The sequence below is a fragment of the Sciurus carolinensis genome, chromosome 6 (assembly GCF_902686445.1).
Source record: "Sciurus carolinensis chromosome 6, mSciCar1.2, whole genome shotgun sequence".
Lineage (NCBI taxonomy): Eukaryota > Metazoa > Chordata > Mammalia > Rodentia > Sciuridae > Sciurus > Sciurus carolinensis.
The window spans coordinates 159,911,004-159,937,306 of record NC_062218.1 but is presented as its reverse complement, the minus strand read 5'-3'; the positions used below and the strand labels follow the sequence as shown (position 1 = coordinate 159,937,306).

Sequence of the window (26,303 nt, the reverse complement as noted above, 5' to 3'; positions counted from 1 at the left end):
GCCTTGTAAAAAAGCTGGTCATAAGTAGGGATGATAAGTCATTTTTTGTTCTTTTTGTTGTTGTTATTTTTAGCTACACACAGCAGCAGAGTGTATTTTGACATATACACACATGGAGCATAAGCCCATTCTTGTGGTTGGACAGACCTGGAGTCACGCTGGTCACAGGAAAGTGAGTCGACTCATTCCACTGTCTTTCCTATTCCCATCCCCCTTCCCTTCACTTCCCTTTGTCTAATCCAATGAACTTCTATTCTTCCCTCCCCTCCCCTTTGTTGTGAGTCGCATCTGCATATCAGAGAGAACATTCAGCCTTTGGTGTTTTGGAATTGGTTTATTTCACTTAGCATGATAGTCTCTAGTTCCATCCATCTACCAGCAAAAGTCATAATTTACTCCTTATGGCTGAGTAATATTCCATTGTGTATATATGCCACATTTTCTTTATCCACTCATCTTTTGAAGGGCACCTAGGTTGGTTCCACAGTTTAGCTATTGTGAGTTGAGCTGCTATAAACATTGATGTGACTGTGTCACTGTAGTGTGCTGATTTTAAGTCCTTTGGGTATAAACCAAGGAGTGGGATAATTGGGTCAAATGGTGGGTCCATTCAGGTTTCCTGAGGAATCTCCTTGCTGCTTTCCAGAGTGGCCACACCAATTTGCAACCCCACCAGCAATGTGTGAGTGAACCTTTTCCCCCGCATCCTCACCAACATTTATTGCTACCTGTGTTCTTGATAATTGCCATGCTGACTGGAAGGAGATGGAATCTCAGTGTAGTTTAACTTTGCTTTTCTCTAATTGCTAGAGATGTTGAACATTTGTTCATATATTTGCTGACCAATCATATTTCTTCTTCTGTGAAGTGTCTGTTCAGTTCCTTAGCACATTTATTGATTAGATTATTTTGTTTTTTGGTGTTAAGTTTTTTTAATTCTTTATATATCGTAGAGATTAATGCTCATTCTAAGGAGCCAGGTGGTAAGGATTTTCTCCAATTCTGTGGGCTCTCTTTTCACGTTGATTATTTCCTTTGCTGTGAAGAAGCTCTTTAGTTTGATTCCATCCCATTTATTGATTCTCGATTTTACTCCTTGCGCTTTAGGAGTATTGTTGAGGAAGTCAGGTCCTGAGCCAACATGGTGGAGATTTGGGCCTACTTTTTCTTCTAGTAGACACAGGGTCTCTGGTCTAATGCCTAGGTCCTTGATCCACCTGAGTTGAGTTTCATCAGGGTGAGAGAGAGGGGTTAGATTTCATTTTGCTACATACAGATTTCCAGTTTTCCCAGCACCATTTGTTGAAGAGGCTATCTTTTCTCCAATGTATGTTTATGCACCTTTCTCTAGTATGAGATAACCATATTTATGTGGGTTTGCCTGTGTGTCTTCTGTTCCCTACCATTGGCCTACTATCTGTTTGGTGCCAGTGCCATGCCGTTTTTGTTACTGTAGCTCTGTAGTCTAGTTTAAGGTCTGATATTGTGATGCCTCCTGTCAATAAGCTTTTAGCTTTCAAAAAAATGTTTTCTTTATTTGTCAAACTTTTTTGTTAAAAACTAAGAATGCATTCGCACTGCAGCCCGGCCTCACGCACCCAGCGCCGCGGTCCCTGACGGCAGTGCCCTCCTCGGGATCCCTCCTGAAGGGCCTGCCTGAGGCGCGTCTCGGGGTGACACTCCTTTCAGAGAGTCCTTTGTGGCTTGCTCCGTGTGTTCTCTTTTTACCACAGATTTGCCTGTAGAAAGATGGTGCTCGTGGCCATTGCCCTGTTAGTGAGCCTTCTGGTCTTGGGTCCAGGTTTCCACATTTTAAGGAGCCGGTTGGGGTCTGCAGAAGTTCCCACTGGACCCCTCAGGGGGCACATTCCTGGACCCCTCCGTCTCCTGCAGGACCCTGTTCTCTCAACCCTTCAAGCACGAATTCCTGTTCTGGCTCCATCCTGATCTCACGGAGCCACCATCATAGGCAGCCTGGCACTGACCGAGACGTCATGCCGTAGCACGTGACTGTACCTACAACCAGAGAACAATGACAGTAACAGCTAACAGGTGCATAATGTTTCCAGAGCACCAGGAACTGTTAAAATATTAGTTCATCTAAGCTGCTCAAAACAGCCTGACGAGAGAGGTAGAAGTGCGGTTCCCATTTCACAGATTTGTAAACTAAGACAAGTCAGCCAACTACTCGTCCAAGGTCACAGCCAATAGGCACAGCTCAAGCCCAGACACTCTGGCTTGACACTCCACACTCTGAACCCCACTGGGGCGTATGCTTCAGCTGGCAGTGGAGCTGCTGGAGGCAGGGCCCAGGGGAGGGCAGGGACTGCAGCTCCAGGAAAGCACTCCGCTGCCCGCCAGGGGGCTGCCTGACAGGGAGGAGACGCTGGAAGTTGGACCAGCTCGTGACTTGGTCTGTTCCCTACTGCTGTAACTGGATGGCACGGACCGAGTGACGTGTAAAGCACACAAGTTTATTTAGCTTGTGGCTCTAGAGGCTGGAAGTCCAAGGGCCAGGCACTGGCATCCAGCATCTGGGGAGGGTGCTTCACCTGCGGGTTATTTCATTTAATCTTCCCAACGACTCTGCCAAGTTCAGATATCGTTGTGCTCAATTTACATATGCGGAAGCCCAAGTTCAAGGAGGTAAAGTAACTCATCCAAGGTCTCAGAGCTTACTTAGCACAAGGTGCACATGTGGGCACTGAACAGGTTAGTTATGAATGATTGAAAGGAAGGGGAAAAGTAGGGAGAGGAGGAGGAGGAAGGGAAGAGGGAGAGAGGTGAGGAAGGACGAGTGGGTAGTGGGATGGACAGATGAATGGAGGGAGAGATGGGTGGGTGAGTGGATGAGTGGGGTGGGTGGGTGGTAGATGGATGGATGGGTGAGTGGCTGGGTGGGTGGGTGAGTGGCTGGTGGGTAAACTGATGAAAGGACTTAGCAAGTAAGTGTTGAAGCCAAACTTACCTGACTCCAACAGGTCTGAAAGTGGAAACTTCAGCCTAAGGGCTGTCCTGCTTTTAGCACCCAGAAGGGCACCTAGCGGGCACCCCATTACTGTCAACGAGTCCCCCAAACACAGCAGCATCCGGCCAGCCCCGTTTGACCCATCTGCACAGCTGCCTCCGGGAGTCAGGTGGAGCTGGGCCCAGCCACTGGGCAGCCCTGGGGGTTGAGAGCCCAAGACGTTTCTCCCTTTGTAACACCAACAGGCTGATGATCGCCGCGGAGTCAGGCGCTCGGGGCCGGCCTGCGGCTCCCCGGCATGGCCACCAGGGGGCAGCAGGTGGGCGTCCGCGGGCTTGGCCCTCCGCAGGTGCGCGGGGCTGGTCCCCAGGCTGCAGGGAGCACGGAGTACGGTGGCTGTGACGCTGTGACGCTGAAGAAAACGCTGGAAACACCAGACACCCCCGCCCGCACCGGGAGGCCTCGTGGAACACCCGGGGCACACAGCGCACCGCCCCGCTCGGGAGAGGACTTGCCGGGACAGGGAGCCGGCCACGTGATGGGAGACGCACAAGGCAGGACGTGCACAGGGCGGCCCCGTGGGTGGACACTGTAAATATCCCTGAACAACTAGAGGACTAGTTGTCGATCTGTGCAAAAGAAAATTCTGGAAGGAATCCCAGGAGGTCGCTCCTGGTTTTCTGCCTCCGTGCTGCTTGCACTCTTCTCCGTTGGAAGGCTTTTTTTTTTTTTAATCAACAGTGGCTAGGACATTTTTGTTTGCCTTTCTTTTTCTAACACTTTCTTGGAGTTTTAACCTAAAGAGTATTGTTTTTAATGAAATCGGGGAGAGAAGGGTAGGGTGGGTGTGGCTCAGTGGCAGGAGGCCCAGGACATCCCGGCCTTAGGGAGGCAGGCCACTTGACCTTCCAGCGCCTTCGAGGGCCCAGGATGGGTGCATGGGGGACAGAGGCTTGGTGCCACATCCCGACCAGTAAAACCTGCAGGGCCACAGAGGCCAGAGCTTCCCAGGGGGGTCAGAGAACGGAGTAACCGGGCCGTGGGGTGGCAGGCGGGAACTTGCCATCAGTCTGGGCTCCTGTCCGAAGGCTCCCGGCAGTTTCAGGTGAAGTGTGCACGGCTTGAGGCCCCTTCCAACTCCATTCAAACCCGTCTCCTGCATCTGGCAGCTGACTGTCCCTGGGCAAATGACTTGGCCTCTCTGAGTCTGATTTTTCTTTTATAAAACAGCAGTTGTAAGTCTCACCTGGCTATGAAATTTAGCACTGATGGGTACAAACCACTCAGCAAGCTCGGCATGCATCAGGCGATTAATTAATGCTGGCTACGCACACATTCGTCCCCCCCATCTCCCCTTTCCTTCCCAGCCCTGCCCTCTTCTGTGGGACAGAAACTGAAGAGAGGCAGTGGGCCGCCTGGCGACTGTCATCTCAGGGTCCCAGGTCCATCTGTGACCCAGGTGGGCATCTCCCCAGGCTTCCCTCTGAAACCAGAGCAGCCCACAGGGAGGAGCCGGCCCCTGTCCTGCCGCCCCTGCCGTTCTCCCTTGAAGGGACACTGAGCTTGGAATTCCCACCCGCACAGGCGCACAGTCCTCAGTCCTTCCGGCCTGACCGCCAAGCTGCAGACTCGCTGCCCCAGGCCAGCCCTGGTGCTCAAGGAGCCATTACAGAGGCTACAAAAGGACAAGCCACCTCCCACAGCACCGGGCAGAGGCAGGAACCGCACTGATCCCAGAAGTGACCGGCTGAAAGTACAGATGGAGTTCAGCAGAAGAGCAAATGAAACGGCAAGGTGGCCATGACCTCTGGCACCTCCACGCTGACCTCTGGACACTAAAGTCACAAGCGGCAAGTGACGGTCACAGCCTTCCTCCTGAATGTGCACTCATTCCGACGATGAAGACATTCATAGACCTGGAAGGAGGAATGCGGAGACTCATTCTCAAGTTTTACTGCAGACATCTCAAAATCACACTTACGGGGACCGACACAAAGAGAACGCGCGGGGCTGGATTGCTCAGGGAACAGGACCAGGCGTTCTCCCCGCGTCCCGTCTCAGGCCACATGGAGTCCTCACCTCGTGGTAGCAGGACTGTTCCTGGGTGTGGCGTGGTAGAAGGCAGAGTCCAGGGTCACACGGTCCTGACGCTCTGGACTGCTGGCGTCTCCGAGCCCAGAGCAGAGACGCTCCTGCGGGCCAGGACCCAGACGGTCTTCAGAGCTCCTAAGAAAACAGGCCTTTCTAGGGTGCGTTAGCAAAGCACGGACGCGGCCCTGGGCCGGCTCTGTCCTAGGACAGCAGGACTCCAGCGGGAGCAAGGAGGGGCTGGAGAAATGGCCTCAGCAGAGTCCCCTGCTCAAGTGGACCTGGCTCGTCCACCCCGGGGTTGCGGTCATCGGTGGCGAGCGCCCCACACCACGCACCCCGTGTGCCTCGTCCCACTTGGGGACCCACAGCCCCGCACGGTGGCAGCTACTTTCCTTCTTTTCCCACCTGTCCTAGGTTAAAAACGGAGGCCGCCAGAGGTGACTGGCCTGAAGTCACACAGCTCGGTAGTGCCAGGCCAGGATTAGGACCTGAAAGCGTCCCTTCCCGAGGCGGGTGTGCCTCTGCCACGTAGGAGCCCGCAGCCCCTGGAGAGGCAGGCAGAGGAGCCCTGCAGGGCCCCCGGGGGCAGGACCTGGGCTTGGCCCGAAACACCAGGCAGGGAGCAGAAGGCATCCCTGGGGACCTGTGTCCGTGTCACAGTGGTGACACCTCCATGTGTGTGTCACCAAGTTCTGGACGCCGTGCCGCCCGAGTCCTCTGGGTCTCCAGAATCTCAACCATCAGCAACACCCGACGGCTGTGTAGACCACAGTCACGTCCCACGGGTCCTTACCCGCCACCCGTTTCTCGAGGCGCCTGCGGCTGCTCTGAAGGTCTTGCACCTTCCTCCATCCAAGCGGCCTGGCAGGGCCAGAGGCGCCTGTGGGGTGGCCGAGGACTTGGGCCCAGCAAGCTTGGACCCTGGGTTTCTGTTCCGCTGAGCCTTCCCAGCTGCTGTGACGACTGCAGAGGAGCGTCCTGGCCCCAGGGGGGCGTCTGCTTGAGGAGCAAGCCAGGCGCGGGTCCAAGCGGCTTCCCCACGTGCGGCCACGCCTGACGGCACAGCGCCCCCTCCCCGGCCTGCCTCTGCCCTGGAGGGGACGCCGGATGAAGCCAGCCCACGGCCCCACTGCCCGCCGCCCCAGCCTCCCATCCCCTCCGGGCCCCTCGCCCCTCCGCCTCTCTCCAGAAGCCCAGAGAGGACCCTGCGTCCAGCTGGGCCTGCCTCCTGCCTGACCTGGGATGACATGTGCGAAGTCAGCCCCTTTCATCTCGCGCTGACAGGAAGCGGGAGAGGAGGAAAGGCAGGGGAGCGTGATGTTGAAAAGTAGCCGGGGCAGCCGCGGGCCCTGTGACAGCACTGGACGGATGGCAGTCCAGGCGCCTCCTTAGCTCTGCCCCTCGCTCACCCTCGCTGGCAGCTCAGGCTTCCCGGGTGGAGGCTCGGCCTGCTCTCCGTCCCGGGGCCCCTGTGCCTCACTGGCTGCTTCCTGCACAGTCAGGCACTGAGGAAAACCCAGCGCGGGGCTGGGTTCAAAGGCGCTCCTGGCCCACGCCGCTCGCCTGGGGTCTCTGGAGGCAGAGCCTGCAAGGCCGCCTCCCACACCGGCCCTCGTCACGGGGACCACGGGGGCCGCACCACAGCCAGGCTCTGCCTCCCTCCGGCCCCAGGGAGGCCTCCCTGCAGCAAGGACACCCCTGCACTTCCGGGGTCTCAGGAAGACGTGAGCCCGACCTGGGAGGTGCCCCAGGCCCGGGTGCTGCTCCCAGACACGGCCCGGCCTCTGAACCCGCCTCAGTCCCCACAGTGCTCAGGTCAGGGCTCACATCTGCCCACTCAGCTGACCGTGGAGGGAAGTTGCACATGAACTGAGCACGTGCAGACGGCTCACCTCATTATACCGTAAGGCCTGCAGTGTAGCCACGTCTACACAGCCTGAACACGGGTCAGAAGTCGTCCTGAGATGACGTGGAGTCTGGAGCAGTGTGTGGGCTCACGCACACCCAGCTTTTCCCCACAGAAGGGCTAGAGCACCCCAGGGGATCTGGGGGCCCCACGGTCTGGGGGACCACTGCACATCAGTAACTGTGGGTTTGCTCGCTGGATCTTAGGGGAGTGTGAGGTCCTTGAATGTGTCCCTCTCATGGCCACCTGAATCCCAGTACCTATGACAGGGCCTGGACATAATGAGTGATCACGAAATGTTGGTGGGATGAGTCGATCAGATGAATGACTCCCCAGCACTCACCATCTCTTCCACCTACTGTGCTTTACAAGATGCCGCGTGGCCTAGTGAGGACTTCCAGATTCAAAATGGCAAACAGAAATCACTGAAAAATCACAGAAGGACAAGAAAAGAGAGATGCACAAACTGCATCTCCCACAAAGCCAGGACACATGTACACCTTAATCCCAACAGGTAAACCTGAGCATACATACAGAAATGTAAAAGACCAGCACGGAGGAGGCAGATTGAACTGAAGGGCCTGTAGGGTCGGGTAGAGGGACCCACAGAAGCCCAGAAAAGTTCAGGAAGACAAGGCATCAAATCCTCACATGAGATAAAGGGTGAACAAAGTGAAAGCAAGAGTCATTTGAAAATCCTCCATAAAGGATATACAGAGTCCATCAAATGGTGAATGGATAAACAGAATGTGGTATATCCATACAGTGGAATATTATTGAGCAAGTTAAAGGAATGAAGACATAGATGCTACAACATAGATGAACCTTGAAAACATGCCAGTTGAAAGAAGTCAAACACAAAAGGCCATATGCTGCGTGGTGCTGTTTTTATGAATGCCAGAATGCACAGCCTACATAGGCAGAAAGTGGGTTAGTAATTACTAGAGAGAGGGAGGGGGGCATGAGGGGGGACAGGGAATGTTCTGGAATTAAATAATAGTGCTACCTGTACAACATTGTAAATATACTAAAAGCCACTGAATTGTACACACTAAAGGGGTGGATCTAATGGTATATGAATTAGATCTAAACTTTTTAAGAGTAGGTAGGGCTTCCAATCCACTTCCTCTATTTAAATATGAACTGAGAGGCAAGGAGCCCCAGATCCTGAAGAAGAACTTTACCAAGAAGGACAGAAACAAAGCAGAAAATTAAGAAATTCAGAGCACACAAAGATGATGCAGGGTTCTCAGAGGAAAACATCAAAGAATTACACAGCATGAGTTCTAGAAAACATTATCTGAGAACAGATAAAATGGCAAAACGAAAATTATCACAAAAATAATACAAGAAAGCTGAACTTGGTGGCTCACCCCTGTAATCCCAGCAATTCAGGAGGCTGAGGTAGGAGGATGGCAAGTTCAAAGCCAGCCTGGGCAACCTAGGGAGACTCTCTTTCAAAATGAAATTTCAAAAGGGCTGTGGATATAGCTCAGTGGTGGATCATTTGCCTACCATGCTTGAGGTCCTGGTTCCATCCCTGGTACCACAATTAATAATAATATTACAAGAAAATTTCACAAAATTACAGAAATGAGTCTCCAGATTTTTAAAGTCCTCAAAGCTCTTAGATGACTAGTGATAAAATAACTTTACTAAAGAACATGATTCTGAAATTTCAGAACAGCAAAGAAAAGATAGTGGCTTTCATGGGGGTGGGAGAATCACATGCAAAAGGATCAAAAAATAAAATGGTAACAGACTTCTTAGCAGGTAGAGAAAAATGGAGAAACGATTTCAAAATCTTAAAAATTTGTCATTTCAGTCTATAACCAACTGTGCTGTAGATTAAATGGAAAGATTAAAATAAGACACTTTGAGAATGCAAGATCTCAAAATCTTAGCACTTCTACACCATTTCTGAGAAAACTAGTGAAGGATAGTCTCCAAGAAATAAAAGAAGACGAAGGATTGAAATAAAAAGAATCGACACAAGGCAAATGAAATCCCCGAGAAAAAGATGAACGGACATCAGGACCAGCAGCTTTTCAGAAAGCTTCAGGAGCAGGAGCAAGCCCTTCATGAAAAATATTAACCTGATGCATCATCTGATAGGGGCGACCCCTCCGGAAGTCAGGTCAGTTTACAGAGCTGTTGGAAAGTGGAGCACCGCTGATGGACAGCCAAAGAGAACTAAGCAAAAACGTCGTACAAGGAAGTAAACTTAATCACAGTGGATCATCAGACTATGTTTTCAGTCATCGTGTCAATGATAAGTATTTTGCAAAATGTTCAGAAAAATCCCACTATAGGAAAAGGGAAGTGGAAGACATAGGTGACCTAAAACCTTCTCCTGCAAACTGAAAGTCAAGCAGTATCACAACTGATGAATCAGGGGATTACCTGAGGGCGGGACTGTAGCTCGTGGCAGAACACTCGCTTGCACGCCTGAGGCCCTGGGTTCCATCCCCAGCACTGCGACAATAATATTCAGTTTAATGGGAATGTCTATTATTTTTTGAAAAGGATAACTTAATAAACACATTATTTGGAAATAAGGAAGAAAAAGCCAGCATCAACGGGTTCAGAATCACATGGGTTGGAAGACTGTTTCTGGGGAGCTTGACAGGATTAATTGCTTGGCTGGATGCAGACAGGGCACGATAATTCTACCGACATTTGTCAGTGGATCCAAGTGCACCAGCTTTGAAGTGAGGACATAGTGTGACCTGGTCCTGCCACATCCGGGCGGGCGACCCAGAGGTGCGTTCTCTGCCCTCTCAGGCCTGGGTTTCTTCTCTTACTCTTCCCGCCCAGTGTCTGGGTAGGTGGCCGGGCGGCAGGTGCCTTCTCATCCCTGCACATTCCTCCGGAGGCTGCTCGTTTCTCCAGGGCAGAGTTGCCCTCCTGCCCGAGGATGTGAGAAAGACACCCTTCGACACAGCCGACCCGTGGGACCGCTGGAGATCCATCGAGGGGTGATCCCAGGAAAACAGAGGGATCCTATTATACGACTCCCGACGCACGCCCTCTTGTTAGCCTCAGCTTCATGGGCTCGGTTAAAAGGAAAGACCGCAAAACAGTCAGTACAGGAACAACACCTACCATTCTTCCATAGAGTCCCCGGGGCCGGGACGCAGCTCCCTGGAAGAGCGCTCGCCTGGCGTGCCTGGCCCTGCTCGCATCCCCAGCCCCAGAGCGAGAGAACTGTCCCAGGAGGAAGCCACCGGTCACCTGGCACCCTCGCTCCCCAGCCTCCCCTGGGATCGACAGGTGCTCCTCCCAGGACCCCTTGGCAGTCGGGAGTGTCCCTTGCCACGTGCCCCCAGTGACGGGAGAAGCCCCCCGGGGCTGGCCTCCTGCGCCTCCTCCCTCTCCCCTCTGGAAGGCTGGTGGCCACGAGCCAGAGGACCCTGGGGTCCCGAGGTCTTAGTGCAGCAGAGCTGCTCTCACTGAGCGCCTGCAGCCTGCAGGACAGACCCTTCCCCAAGGGCCACTGCACCGGAATAGCCGGGCAAGGACAGGAGCCGGGCAAGGACAGGAGCCGGGCAAGGACGGAAGCCGGTCCTCGGGAGAGTCCACCTCTGCTCCCCGACTGGCCGCAGCTGGGGCTCGTTGTGTTTAAACGTGTGCTGGTTAACAGGTGCACAAGCTTCGAAACGCTACGCACGCACAAAGGGGTACCTGGCAACCCCCTGGGCTCTCAGGCTGCCTGGCCAGACCCACCCGCCTCAGCCCTCAGGTGCTGTTACAGGCTGAGCCTCCTGAATCCCAAGTTCTGAAGTGCAGAGTCCTCCAAGGCCGAAGCGTGCCGTGACGTCACAGTGGAAGAGACCACGCCGTGAAACCCTGCCTCCTACTAAAGTCATTAAAAACATGTCGTCGCAGGTGCTGTGCTCGCAAGCAATCAGGAGGCTGCCGCAGGAGGACCGCTGGGCCCAGGAGCTCAAGGCCATCCAGCCAGCGCAGGGAGACCGTCTTTCAGGCTCTGTGTGCGGCGTGGGTGAAACAGAAGTGAACGTCACCCCTTCAGACTTGGTTCCATCCCCCGGGTACCTTCTAACTGATACGCCGCTCTTCCAAAAAAATCTGAAATCCACACGCTTCCAGTCCCAGTCACATGACTAAGGCCCCCGTGGGTCCCGGCTGCACGTGGAGCAGAGGCTCACGCGCTCCACAGAACACAGGGCGACGTCCCACGCCCAGCACCCCACACCTGCCCTGCTTCTGGGAACCGAACCGAGTCCTAGAAAATAACTGGGAATATTGCCGTGTGACCAAAGATATGAAGTGCAATATTCTTTACGATAGTCACAGTGCCCCAAAGCAGGAAACAGCTGTCAACATCAAATTTAAAAAGCGTCCTTCGTGCTGGGAACGCTGACAGTCTTACACTCAGTGAAGAAGCAGCCCTGACATCGCCTGCCTGGCGTTCTCAGCTCCGTGACAAACACACTGGGAAAGAGGAGGCCACGCGCCCGCCGTGACTAAACATCGTCTTGGTGCCTTTCATCAGCGAAGTAATGGCTTTGTCACCTATTTCCAAAGTGGCCAGAGTGACCTGTGACGCCTGCATAGCAGAGGAGGTGACCGGCGGGGAAGCACAGAAGCACGCCACCTCCTTCCAGCAGGGAAGGAGCCTGTTCAGCATGGGTGGCCACTGCTCAGCCTGCCGGGTGATCTGCAGTCCTGGCCTAGACAGGGCCAGGAAACGTCACTCTGGGTTAAGAGGGAGCTTCGTGTCCGTGCACTAGAGGGTGCTGTGGCTCAGAGGTGGTTGGTCTCCACAACAGGCTGGATCTCAGTCCCCAGTGTGAGGTACAGAGGAGGCGGACACTGCATCTGACATGCAGCTGGAGGTGGTCAGGACCAGAGCTCCATGGTTGAATCCTGGTGGCTTCATAAGGAGAGGAGATCAGAGGACATGCACCCATGCTCACTTCCTGCCTCTTGCCATCTGCAGGAAGGTCTTCTGTCACCAGGTGCAGGTCCTCCACCTTGGACTACAGAACATCAAGTCAAAGCAAACCTCTTTTCATTAAAACTTACCCATTCTCTGGTACTGTGTTACAGCAACAGAAAACACACCAAGACAGAGAATTTTAGTGATATCTCTCCTTTTCGCTCAGGGATTGAATACTCCCAGACGTGTGATGCTGTTCTGCCTCCTGTCAATCGAGTTGCCCTCCAGCCCACGCCCACCAAAAAACCCCATCCGAATGTGTCTCCTCCCACCCCGTGCCAGCCCACCAGGACCACCTCGATTCCCCACAGTTTCCTGACTTTCTCTTAGTTGGAACAGAATTTCCCAATATGTGATAGTTTCTAGATTAAAATATATATATATTGACTGGGGTTGTGGCTCAGTGGTAGAGAACTTGGCTAGCACATGTGAGGCACAGGGTTCAATTCTCAGCGCTGCATATAAGTAAATGAATAAAATAAAGGTCTATCAACAATTAAAAAATATTTTTAAAATATTAAATATATACATATATATTAGGTATTTACTTTGAAGTCTATTAAGACAAAAAATAACTGATCCTTAAACTCACAATTTCTTGATACTCAACTGGAAAAAAGCTATATTAAGTGGATAAATTGCAATAAAAATATTTCAATAAATACAGTGGTTTAATGCACTTATTTTTACTACCTTTATTGGGGCTGGGGACATAGCTCAGTTGGTAGAGTGCCTGCCTCACATGCACAAGGCCCTGGGTTCCATCCCCAGCACCACACACACAAAAAAAAAAGGAATAAAAGCTCCTACCTTTATTTACATATTTAATTCATTAAAGGTTGAACCTCCCTAATCCCAAAATCCAAAACTCTGAAACTTACAAGTTTCCGATGTCAGAGCAATTTGATTTCAGATTTTCAAGTTGGGAACGCTCGGCCAGGGAAGGCTATGCAAATATTCCAAAATCTGACAACTTCCAGCACTGGAGACTCTGGCCCGCTTACTCGGGATGAAGGACACACACTCTGTTTATCTTGCCTGGCTGTGCAAACAACTGAACTTTGGGAGACTCTACACTAGGGCACGTTCCGGTTTTTAATAAGCACCTGCAGGGGCTCATTTGTCGCCCGCCCCGTGGAGCGCGCCCCTGCCCCGGCCAAGCGGGCACCTGCAGGCACTGGTGCCGGAAGGTCCATTCTCCCAGGTGGATTCATGAGGGTCGAACCCCAGGCTCTGCCGGAGGCCTGTTCCTGATCTGGTGGCCTCCAGGCTCCTGAGGGGCTCAGCCTCGGCCTGGCATTGTCCACCTTTGCCCGGGAGAGGGATCGAGTCAGCATGGAGGAAGCCCCGCTGGAGGCGCCAGAGACTGGCCATCAGGCTGCCTTTTTAGGACCCTTGCTGAGGTCCTCTTGCCCAGCCCTCGTGAGACAGCACGCCTTCCAGAAAACGTGGCCGCTTCCTGAAGATGAGCTGACAAGCCTCCCTTGTCCTCCAAGGTGGACACCCAGGAGGGGCAGGGTCTTCGAATTCCCTGCACTCACGGTTGGGACTCTGGGCACGTGCACCCTTCTGGGCTGCCTAATCCTGGGGAAGCGTGGGGTGTGTCCGTGCCGCGGGGCTGGGAGGCGGGGAGGGCTCCCAGACTTGGAGACTTCAGGGGATTAGGGAGGTGACAGGCGTCCTCCGCAGGGACTGCTGCCAGCCCTCCTCCCCCACCTCCTCCTGGGCCGCTTCCAGGCCCTGCTGAGCTGTCTCTCCTGTCTCCCATCGCCACCCTGGACATTTGGGAAGGGGTGGCGGGTTGGCAGGTCTGGTCCCACCAACTGCCACCTTGCCGGGTGTTACAGAACAGCAGGTGCGTGCAGAGGAAGGAGCAGCTTGCCCACACTGGCATCTGGCAGCTTCGCGCTGCTGCTTCCATGATATAAATACAGGGAGCGAAAATAGCTAATCCCAGATAACAGCGGTGCAATCACCCAGCGCCCGCCTCGAATCCCAGGGAATTTGGAGGGAGCAGCTGCCGGGGCTGCCCCCGTCCGTGGCCCACTGCCCCTGGGTGGCCTGGGCTGAGAGTCTAAGCCAGAATAAAGCTGGGGGCGGAGAGCAACTGGGAGAAAGAGACTTGATGAAAACACCTCCGGTCACAGTTCTCCTTGCGAAGAGATGAATTTTCTAGAAGAACCATGAAAATCCTGAACTTCAGCAACGTGAATCCGGCCTCCCTGTTCTCAGCGACCACAAGGGACGACGTACGCGGAACCAGCTCAGCTGGGGCTCGCTTGTCGTTTACACTTCTGGAAGTCGCTCTCACTGTTGGTGTGGTATCGTCCCCAGTTTGGGAGGACCAGGGCTCTCCCGTACAGTCCCACATTCCAGCGCTGATGGTCAGTCTGTGGCCACCCATCCCGGTCTTCGGAACTCAGTTTTGACACCTGGCCATTCAGGGTGGTGTCCACTGAAGTCCCAAAAGACAACCAGAGTCACGGCTCCCGCAGCCCTCTGGGAGAAGCCAGCCGGCTCTGCTGTCTTCAGCCATTTTGTTCAAACGAGATATTTAATTAGGGACCATTGAGACGTGCAAACCACTCAGGCGCGCCCCTCTCCTGCCGAGCCTGCTACTCGACTCTCCAGCTGCCAGCCGGTGGACAGCATCCCCAGCCGCCGCTCATGTTTGTCCTCACGTGCTCTGGGTCTATGCTGGCTTCCCACTTGCGCTTTTGCAGGGGGCTCTGGGCACTCAAATCCTTCTGATGGGCCTTGGGGTGCAGGCGCTCAGGCAGAGAGCCCGCAGGCCGGCCGGTGCAGCAGCCAGCTTGGGCAGAGCCACCACATGTGGAAGGATGCCCACGGGCAAGGCCACTCAGGTCTCAGAAGCAGGCTGGAAGCTGGGCTTTGCAAACAGCTCTGCTGTGAGCACCCAAGATGCTTGATTCCTTATGGAATCCTATACCATCCTCTGGATGTCCGGGAAGGGGGAGACGAACAGCCCAGAACAAACTAGAATGATCATGAACCGGAAACATTTGTCACCTACGTGTGATCTGGGTGTGGCCTCCAGCAACCTTCTCATTTCTAGCAGGTTGTTTGGAGTCTCTGGGCTGGAGAACCCAGCTTATTATGAGAGATAATATTTTTATTTGGCTTTTCATATCACTTTATCAAACAAGAATTTCCTACCTCAAACTACAGATGAAAGTCACTACATTCACTACCCCTAACTGTAACAGAAGGATCAGCCACAGGAACATCAGTGCAAAGCAAAACCTGAGTCCTTCAGCCTCAAGCTTCAAGTTGTGAATGCAGTGGGGGCGTCTTGCCCTCCTTGGAGTCCCATAACCCAAGAGATGGAGACCCTGTCCCAGGAAGTTCCCGTGAAGTTGTGAAGCCACCCGGAATCACCACAGAGAACTCGGTCCCCAAGATGGAATTTGAAAGGAATATTTCATGACATAGGGTAAATGCTTATAATTTTATATTAGTGGAAAAAAAACGGGAAGAAATTGCAAGCATGGCCATGACTTATGAGACAGACATACAGAAAGACAGCAGAAAGCAGCACCCTGGAACCCTGCCCTGCTCTGGCCAGTTACCGAGACCACGCCACGTTCTTCTTGGGCGTGAACTCATCATTGTAAGTTTCTCCCAGTCGGGCCCAACGCCTCTTATGCCTTAACCCTGATTTATTCAGTACTATTGTATAAGTCAAGGCTGAAATAACACTTTGAGTTTTTAAACAAAAGTGAGTCCATTTCAATTAAGCATATTAAATAAAAAATATGTCAGGACCTGACTCTGGCAAACTAGAGAGGGTGGGAAACTACAATAGAGTATTTGTTTTAAAAAGACTTTAAAAATATATAGAAATGTCTGATGGTGCAAGATCATGAATTCCTACTCCTAAAATTGATGCTCCAGAAAAAGGACACATGGGCGGAAAATCAGAGAGGGTGGAGCAGTTTGATGGCACTTTGATGGGAGGACAGCAGGCCCCTGAGAAGAAGGCCACAGGAGCCTCCAACCCCCAGGTGACCTCCACGAGGATCTGTCTGGACCCTCTTCCTGGTCCTGCCTTCTCCCGCCTTGGTTTGGGTACTGCACACCTCCCGCAGCTCCTGGGTAACAGGACCTGACACCAAGATCACACCCTGACCACAACCAAGTCACTCACTCCTCATGGGAACACTCTACCCAGACCAGTTAACAGAAAATGACCAAAATCACACCAAGAAACTAAAAAGAGAAAGGAAATACTGCTCACTGAATGCATCCAAGGAGCCAAAGTCACACCAGAAACACCACGTTTATCAGGAAACCCTCGTGGGATCCAGGAGACGGACATCACCCTCTTCATTTCACAGGTGAGAAAACCGAATCACTTGCTCAGGGTCACTCAGTTGTAAATGGTCAAGCAAAGGTTCAAACTGGTGAGTCTGCACCCAAACCCAGGGTCTCCTCCCCAACCCCTCCAAGGGGACTGATCTGCACACGGAAGGCCAGGGGAGTAAGAGAAGGGACAGGGCAGACGGTGACAGGATTCCAGGTGGCCAGCAACTTTTCAACAGATGTTTTGTCAATGCGGAAACACACACGTTCGGAAAGAAAGAAAAGCATAAAGCCAGAGGACAAGAAGTAAAGAAATAAAAAGCCCAGGCCCAGGGCCGCATGGCACTGTGGGATGGGCAGGCCGCTGGCTCGGCCAGGGCGTGACTGCGGGTCCCACTGTGCCTGAAAGCAGCAGGACAGAGTCTCCACCTCGCCAGACAGGCAGCCGCTGTAATCTAATCGCACCTTGAAGCACCGGCCAGCCAGCTCTTTCCCTCACCCTGTCACAAATGCCATCACGTCGCAGCCCGGACTCCCCTCACACGCAGCCCAGGCAGGACACTGGGACCTGTCTCGGCCACACATCCACAGATCAGCGGGGTCAGCCCTGGCTCTGGCGGTTCACAGAGGCCGAAGTAAGCAAACTGAGCAGAGGGGCCCTGCCGAGGGAGGGAGCTGCCGAGGGAGGGAGCTGCCGAGAGAGGTCCCGGCTTGGAGGCTGGCTCCCAGGGCTGCACACCGGGTCACCAGACGCAGGAACTCCAGGGACACGAACACCAGAAATGCAACCACGTGGGAAAAGAAGGGAAAAAATTCACCTCGGTCGTTCAGTGCGGAGCACTTGGCTGGGTCCATCCCAGCACCACGAAAATGAAGGAATGAATTATAAAATTAAAATAATGAGGAACAAAGAGTTCAGTGGTAGGACGCCTAGGCTGTGGGGGCCCTGGGTTTCATCCCCAGCAGCACATAGAGAAGACTAAAAGCAGATTTTTAAATAAAATGTAAAAAGATCAAACTGCCACCGTGAGCAGGGCACCATTGACCAACCTGGTGACGAGGAAGTGACAGGAGGCCCGATGCAGGCCCTGCGATGGGATTAGGAACAGTGGGCTTCAGCACTGCCCTGGTATTGGGTCCACGTTTCCAGGTCACTCGTCCCTTCTGCTCCTGCAGGAACTTCTGCGGCAGCAAACCCAGGGTCTTCCTCCCCGTCTGACTAACCAGGAAACAAGAGCCCCCAGACGCCAGGTCCCACCTGCAATTAGTGACAGATCTGAGGACTGATCCCAGGAAGGGGGAGCGCCCACTGCCAGTAAGAGCAAACTAAGTAATTCAGAGCGACCCGCATTGCTGCTGAGCACAGCTAGAGAAGCAGACCTGCAGCCAGACAAGTGGAAGAAAGTAAAGAGGCGCTTGGAAGGAGACCGCCGTGCCTCCGCTTGATACTGAAAACGGGGGTCGCTGCAAGGCACTGGGTTCAAGCCTCAGCACCAAAAATAAAATCAGGGAAACATTAACAGATTCAAAGACAGCAGTAAAATCATCGCACCTCTCTTCTCAATAAATGTAAACTACACATGGGTCATGATGATGATGATGATGATGGCGGTAATCCTAAATGATGGGCACCCTGCCTCAAGCATGTGGATCCGAGACCAGGCGTGCAGAGGCAAGATACGCTGGCAGAAAAGTCACGCATGCTTTCGTTAGAAGTGGTTTCTGGGTGAGAATTTGTCTGCCAGAATGTCCTTCTGAGGAAGGAATAAATCCAGTGACTCTGTTGTTGGTTTACTTTGTTGTTGTTTATAAATGCTTTGTTATGCTTTTAATAAAACTGATGATTCTTCAAAGAAAAAAAAAATGAAAAATTTAAAGCCTTCTTAAAGAACTGAGAAAGCTAACAAAATAGTGAAGAATTACCAGCCAGGATCCCAGGGAAGAAGGAGGCCCAGAGAGATGAGACCATTCTCTGAGCTGTGTCAGATCTGGGAGGGTTGACTAAATCTGCAAGGGGTGACAGAGAGGGTGAGTGCCACTTTTGAGCGTCTCACGGAGCTAACGGAGGAGGAGCTGAATCGGAGGCCCACCAAGAGTATGTCTGGGCCAGACGCAGTGGTGCAGGCCTGTGATCCCAGGGACTCGGGAGGCTGAGGCAGGAGGACTGCAAGTTCAAAGGCAGCCTCAGGAACAGGGAGGTGCTAAGCAACTCAGTGAGGCCCTGTCTCTAAATAAAATACAAAATAGGGCTGGGGAGGTGGCTCAGTGGTTGAGCACCCCGGGTTCAATCCCTAGCACCCAAAAAAAAGCGTATGACTGGGGCTTGCTTTGGATTGGGCCTGCAGTGGGGAGCACTTTACAAGCAGGAACCAGCAGGAGAGCAGCCCTGCAGGGACTACTGCTGGCTACCAGCTTTCCAAAGCCCTGAAATTAGATTTAAGCAACTCTATATTGCTGAGCCCCAAAAGCCTAGCAGAAGCAAACATAGATCTTTTTAGGAAGAACATTGCATCATCTGAGGCCTCAAATTAATTCTACAAGTTTGCAAATACAATGCCCAAAACACAATTAAAAAGTAATGAGGCAGCCAGGTACAGTAATCCCTGCAATTCAGGAGGCTAAGCCCAGGGGACCACCTGTTCAAAGCCAGGTTCAACAACTTAGTGAGGCCCTAAGTAACTTGGTGAGACACTCTCGCACAATAAAAAATAAAAATTAAAAAGTATTTTAAAAGGCTGGGGATGTTGCTCAGCGATTAAGTACTGCTGGGTTCAATCCCACACACACACAAAAAAGGAATGAAGCACAAAGCATTCCAAGTAGTGTTTGAGAGCAAGAGAAAAAAAAAAAAACAGAAAAATCAACAAACCACAAAAACAGACCTACAGCGGCTCTAGCTATTGGAGTAATCAAGACTTGAAAGTAACTATGCTTACCAAGTTCAAGGAAATGACAGAATATTTGCAGAGTACTGAAAACTACTTTTAAAAAGCCAAATGGAAATTTTAGGACTGAAAGATAAAATAATCAAAGTTAGGAACTTAAAAGATAGTTTTAGTGATTTTCTTTGTATTTTTTATTTATTTATAATAAAGATCAATGGATCTTTATTTAATGTATTTATATGCGGTGCTGAGGATCAAACCCAGTGCCTCACACATGCTAGGCAAGCACTATTCCACTGAGCCCCAGCCCCAGCCCATGGATTTTCTTTTTAATGTTATTAGGGACTCAGGGTAAACAGAAAAAAATATAGCCAAAAAAAAAATTTGAAAAGGCATCAGCTGAGAATTTGCCAAAACAAAAAGAGACATCAACATAACCATATGTTTAAGCCCTATGATAATCCCAAGCAGGATAAATAAAGGGAATTCATATCTAGGCACATCATTTTAAAAGGCTACCAAAAGCCAAAGCTGTAGATAAAACCTTAAAAACAGGTAAAGGAACTGAGCAGAAGATAAATAACCTTATAAAAGATTGGGAATTAGACACACAGCCGACACTCCATCTACAACAATGGAAGCCAGAAGACAATGAGAGGGTGCCTTCCTGTTGTCGACAGAACTCAACTCTGACCTCAGGACTGAGTCGCTTTTTAATACACTCTCTGCCAACCAAGCTTTCGTTTCTTGACAGTAGAGAACTGAACAAACACGGGTTCCAACATCAGAGTTCCAAGTCTGGGCTTCTCAGATACTCTCTGCTTTGTAGAGCCCACTGTTTGCTCACACTGTCCCCTCTCTGTGGCACTCTCTCCCCTTCTCCAGCAGTCAAACACCTTCTTCTATTCCAAGACCCATCTCAACAATCTCCTCCCCAGCATTTGATGTTAAGCCTCTGCTTATTCTCAAAACACAGGACTGGGGATATAGCTCCATGGTACAGTACTTGCCTAGCATGCAGGAGGCCCTGGGTTCTATCCCCAGCACCACAAATAAGCAAACACAGAAATAAATATGACAAAATCGTCAGGTGTGATGGTGCACACCTGTAATTCCTGATGCTCAGGAGGTTGAGTCAGGAGGATCACAAGTTTGAGGTCAGCCTGGGCAAATTAGCAAGACCCTGTCTCAAAAAAAGGTAGGAAGGTAGTTCAGTGGTCGAGTACCTCCAGGCTCCACCTCTGTTGCCAGGAAAAAAAAAAAAAAAGGAGATGACTTATATAAAACATCTAGCACTTAGCACAACTTGATGAAGCTGAATCCTGTTCCCCTACTCCTCCTCCTTCTCCCTGAGACTCTGAGATCCCTTCTAACAATCATCATTAATTAGTTTTGTCCCTCCTGGATTTTTTTTAACAACTCAAGTTCTAATGATTTGCTAAATCACTGTTATATTATACATGCTGGCATCTCCTGGGAAAATGGTTCGATTTTTTCCTCCTCACTTTCCTAAAAGTCTCTTCCTTCCTGGACTCCCATCTGTCCTGCTCTGGACCATTCAGCTGCAACACCCCTAAGTCACAGCTTGGCTTTGACCATCTCATCTCCTGACAGCCACTCATAGGAGGGCAATTCCCCAGGGTAGCATCAGATACCTGACCGCCTCAGGTTAGGGTGTGAGCTACATTCTGGAAGGGCAAAAGCGAGAACTTGACCAGGGCCAGCTAGAGCCATTCTCTATTCAATCACGTAGTTATGTTAACATCTGGTGACCACCTACTGTGGATCACGTTTTCCATTGTGCATGGTGACCACAGACATAAAACATGGTATCTTCCCACATATCCTACCTCAATGTATGTGCACCGAGGAGCATACGATTTCAACAAGTGTGATGGAGCTGTGGGCAGGTAGGGCACTAAACTGATCAAAAGCAGGACCATACCTGGGCCCTCTTTTCTATATACATACTCTTCCTGCTTCAGTTCATCCGTGTCCATGGATTTAAACACCATCTGCACACTGATGGTTTTCAGATTCATTTCTCCATCCCAGGCATAGGCAGTGAAGTGCAGACTCAGGACAACTGCCCACTAAGAAATAGAATGTCCATAGATTCTAAAATGTAACTCGTCTAAAAGGGAGTCATTGAATTACTGCTGAGTATCTACACACACGCACACTGATTTTCTTCACGTCTTCCCCACCCACAAGAAATGACACTAGTTGCCTAAGAGAGGCACTTGGGTACTGAGGTATTATCTTCCTTTATCCCCTGAACCAATCCATCCGCATGGCCGTGAGCTCCACTTTCAAAATGGTCTCATGTATCTGCTTGTTTATTTTCTTCCATCAGAATGCTATCTCCTTAAATGCAGGAACTTTGTTTTTCTTTCTATTTTTGTTTGTTGCTTTGTTTTCCCTGCTGCATGCCCAGCCTGTGGAACTATGCCTGTCCATTGCTAGTCCCTCCATAAATATTTGTTTACTGGGTAAGAATGTCAGGGGAAGGTGGCAGGGGGAGGTGATAGTTGAGCCTTTAAATAGAAGTAGGTGCTCACCTGCTGGAGAAGGGGGAGAGCAACCAAAGAGGGCATCCTGTCGGCAAGGAGAGGGAGGAGCCATAAGTGGCAGAGCGTCAGAGCAGCTCAGACCACACCGTCAGGCTTGTCACTTCACATGCTAGCTGATCCTCTCGCTCCGTGATCTTTCTAAAGTGCTATCTTGGTCTGTCTTCTGTTGCTATAACAGAACAGCTGAGACTGGGGAATTTGTAAAGAATTAAGCTTTATTCGTTTCATGTTTCTGGAAGCTGGGAGGTCTAAGTTTGAGGGGCCACATATGGTGAGATCCTTCTTGCTGGTGGGGTCTCAGAGTCCTGGGGCACCCCAGGGGATCATATGGCAACAGAGCCTAACTGACCCACTTTGAAGATAACCCATTAATCCATCAATCCATCAGTGAATGAGTCCATTCGTGGAGGCAGAGTCCTCATGACCTAATCACCTCTGAAAAACCCCACTTCTAAAACCTCACAGTGGATATTAAATTCCAACAGGAGTTTTGGAGGGGCCACCCAAACCATAGTAAGCAGCTTCCTGATCCACATACAGTGGTGCTAATACTAGTATCTTCTCCATAGAGAGGTTCTGAAAACCATGGGCTTGGACCCAATGTCCTGAGAATACACAATAAATGATTAAGTTATTAATATGTTCACAGAGTATGAAAAATTCAGTGTAACTTGAATATGGGTTGCATCAGGGTTTCAGGAGATGGGAGTAGATGGAAAAAATGGAGTCAGATCACTTGAAGCCATGAATCCCAAAAACATTTTATAGCAATGTCCAAGTGATCATGGCTCTGACAAATATTCTGTTACTCAATGTGTTAAGGGATCAGAAAACTCTCAAAGCCATCTTCTGCTCTAATGGAAGTTAAGCAGCAGTTAGTCAAGATAGAACAGTTATGAGAGTTGGTGTATTAGTTAGCTATCGCTGCATAACAAATTGCTATAAATCTTGGTTTCTTATAAAAAACAATGTGTTATCTCATACAGTTTCTGTGGTCAGGAAATAGAAACAACTTAGCTGAGTCATTCTAGCTTGGGGTATCTTATGAGATTAAAGTAGGATATCAGCCAGTTTTAGTCATCCGATGATTTAACTGGGACTAGAAGGTGTTCTTTCAAGAGCATTCATACAGTTTAAAAGTCCATGCTGGCTCTTGTCAAGAGGCCCTAGTTACTTGCGATATACCAATCCCCACAGGACTCCTTGAGTGTCCTCACAACATGGCAGTCAGCTTCACCCAGAGTGAGTGATCTAAAGTAGGCAAAAAGGAAGTCACAATGTCCCTTATGACCTAATATCTGAGGTCATACACAGTCATGTCTACTATGCTCTACTGATTACAAGGTCAACCCCACTCATTGTGGGAGGGAATTGTAAGCCTCAGTTCTCACCAGTGGCCTCTTAACCTTCCAGAATACCAGGACACTCAGGCACCATCTTGGAAAATGGCTGCCACAGTCAGTCAGGGTGGAACTGAATTTCTCCATATAGGCAAATAGATGGAACCATACAACAATGCTGAAAAAAAGTACAAAAACAGAAAGCAGAAGAATAGGACTGATAAAAAGATTAATTATAATAATAGTATGATAATATCAATAATAGGCTATCAATTATCAAACATTTCCTTTGTACTTGGCACTGGCCAAAATCTTGCTATGCTCCATCTCTGGGGTCAACAAAATACAGTTCAGAACCAGACTGGTCCCACCGCCTGATTTTGTGAATCAAGTCTTACTGGAGCTCAGCCACACCCCTTCAAATACATATTGTCTACGGCTCTTTCCACCTAAGGCAGCAGAGCTGGATAATGGTAACAGAAGCTATGTCATCTTCAAAGCCTAGACTGTTGTGATCTGACCCTTCACAGTAAAAAAAAAAAAAGTGTTGATCCATGCTCTATCTCATTAAAATCTTATCAAGTCCACATAAGTCAAGTCTCCCTTTTGTAGATGAAAGAACTGAGGGTCTGGTAAGTTCTTTCTTGCCCAGAGTCACATTTGTCATAAGTAGCAGAATAGGACTCATAACCAGGCAGCCTGACTTCAGGGTTCCAGTTACACCCGGCCAAGAATCACAAAGAGTGGCTCTTCCTAGTAGTTATGTGACCCACAGACAATAACCTGAGGTTTTTGCTCCCCATTTTTCTCTATTCAAGGGATGGTTTTTGGGTTTTTTTAGTTGTCAATGGACCTTTTTTATTTATTTACTTATTTATTTATTTACATGTGGTGCTGAGAATCGAAACCAGTGCCTCATGCATGCTAGGCAAGCACTCTGCCACTGAGCCACAGCCACAGCCCCCCAGGGATAGACTTTTAAGTGTCTGCCAACTACCCTACAGGAAGATTGGATGATAAATTTAAAAATGAAATGGAAAAGTCGCAAATGCTTCAATAAAAGGAATTACAGTTCAAGTATCCCGCATCAGAAATCCTTGGGACCAGAGGTGCTCCAGTGTTTCGGATTGGGGTGTTCTGGGGATTTGGGAATATTTGCATAGACTTTACTACTTGAGCATCCCCATTCCAAAAACCCAAAGTCTGAAGTGCTCCAAAATCTAGAACTTTTTAAGCACCAACATAAAACTCGTGGCTTAACACGACAACCCTTGATTGCAGTCTGTGATTTCACGGGTGAACCGGTGGTTCCTCAGCTGTTCTGAACTCGCCCGTTCCGCTGTACTCTCCTGGAGCATGGTTCTGCACCAGGGGTAATGCTCACCCAGTGCCAGGACATGTGAGCACACCCAGAGACATTGCTGGGGGCACTGCTAGTGTCTATGGGGAGAGCCAAGGATGTGGTAATATCCTACAACCCCCAGGAGAGACCTTGACGGCCAAGAATGTCCCAGCCCCAAAGGTTAATGAGGCTGAGTTTCAGACAGCTGAGTGTGTTAGTGAGCTTTCCTTCCCTGCGACCAAAATACCTGAAAGCAACTTAAAGGAGGAAAGATTCATTTTGGCTCAGTTTCAGAGTTTCAGAGGTTGGGCGCCTGGCTCCAAGACAGAAGCATCCAGGTAGAAGGGCGTGGAACAGAGCTCCTCGCCTCGGGTCACTGGGAAGCCCAGGAAGAGGGAGGGCGGGGCCGCAAAGAAATGCCCCTTGGTGTGGCAGAGGCTGACTTCCCTACTGAGGCCCCCCTGCCTATGGTCTCCACCACCTCCTGAGAGGGCCACAGGCTGTGAACTTGATCCACTGATGAGGCAAGAGCCCTCTCAGTCCAAACTACCCAAAGCCCACCTCTGAACATTGCTGCATTCAACATGGAGCCCCAAGGGGACATCCCAGATCCGAAACCCTGAGCTGTAGGGTCAACGGCGAGCGGTGCTGCTGGCTGGCAGGAGACCTTGGTTCTCCTCTGCATGAGCTCTCCTCTCCCAGGAGGTCAGACTGTTTTGGTCTTGTTACTAAAAATATCAGCAGTTATGGTTTAAGGATATGTACCATATGTCAAAAAATAATGAGGAAAACATAAAAACATTTTCAGAAAAAAATGAGGGAGACATTAAGGTTACATTTTTAAATTTTTTTTTTAAGTATGACTGTGTATACAGTTGTCTCTCGGAATCTGAACTGATTGGTTCCAGGACATCCCCCCATACCAAACTCTAGGGATCTCAAGTCCCTTTAGTAAAATGGCACGTCCCCCTACACTCTGTCCCCTCTAGATGGCTCATGATCCCTAAGACACAGTTTGGAACAGAAGCAATGTTTCCCCCAAGGGTTTAAATCTGCAGTTGGTTTAATCCCCAGGGGCTGAGCCCACAAAGCAGAGGGCCAACCATACTGACAAAGCCATTTGGGACTCTTTGTCCTCATCCTAGAACTTAAATCTACACCATGATCAGGAAGAAGAATCTTGGCACAGCATGGTGTGCACTGAGGCAGAGGCAGGAGGATGGCCAGCCCGGCCGCTTAGCAAGACCCTGTCTCAAAAAGAAAAAAAAGGGGTGGGGTACAGCGCAGGGGCAGAGCACCCGGGGTCATCCCAGCACCAAGAAAAAGCAAGAGGAAAAGGAAATGCCGACTGAGCTCCACCGGAGAACACAAGGAAAGCAATCAAACCCCTGTCTCCAACGTCGCCCAGCCCTGCGGCCTTCAGGCCGAGTCAGAGGCAGGACCCGTCCAGTTCCCACGCCCCTTCCAGTCCCCTCTGATGACTGTGCCTCTGGTGTTTCTGTTTTTTGTGTTTGGGGGTTTTCTGGAAATTACCGAGACCACTTCCAACCTGGATGCTACCTGCTGACACCCCTTCCCAGCACTGCTGCTCAGTGTGGGGTCATGAAAATCCAAGGCCACCCCTGTGCCCAGGGGGGCAGCAGACAGAGGAGCTGTGCAAGGGGGTGGCACCCCAGGACGCCCCTGCATCTCCGCCAGGAACCTCCCAAGCAGAGCCACCTGGGCGGGCACCGGGTGGGCACCGTGCATGCGACCACCCCAGCCCGAGGGTCTGTTCGGTGCAGGTTGGGATGCACTTGACTGGCTTCCTGACAAACCCCACGTGCGACTCCATCGCTGCTCAGCCCAAGCGTGGCTGGGCAGCCTGGCATAGTCACCGCCTTCAGCAGGGACCTGAAGGGACACTGCCAGA

At 50.8% G+C, this 26,303-nt stretch overlaps 1 long non-coding RNA gene across 1 annotated transcript in view; it reads right to left on the bottom strand.

The window, feature by feature from the left end:
• Positions 1-1,275: 1,275 nt before the first annotated feature.
• LOC124987551 (uncharacterized) overlaps positions 1,276-26,303 on the bottom strand; it is a 37,602-nt gene continuing 12,574 nt past the window's right edge. Inside the window, exons 2-3 of the long non-coding RNA XR_007109206.1 lie at positions 2,969-4,884; positions 1,276-2,016 (exon numbers count right to left, since the gene is read on the bottom strand). This is a non-coding gene — a long non-coding RNA (uncharacterized LOC124987551). The remainder of the gene's footprint in view (positions 2,017-2,968; positions 4,885-26,303) is intronic.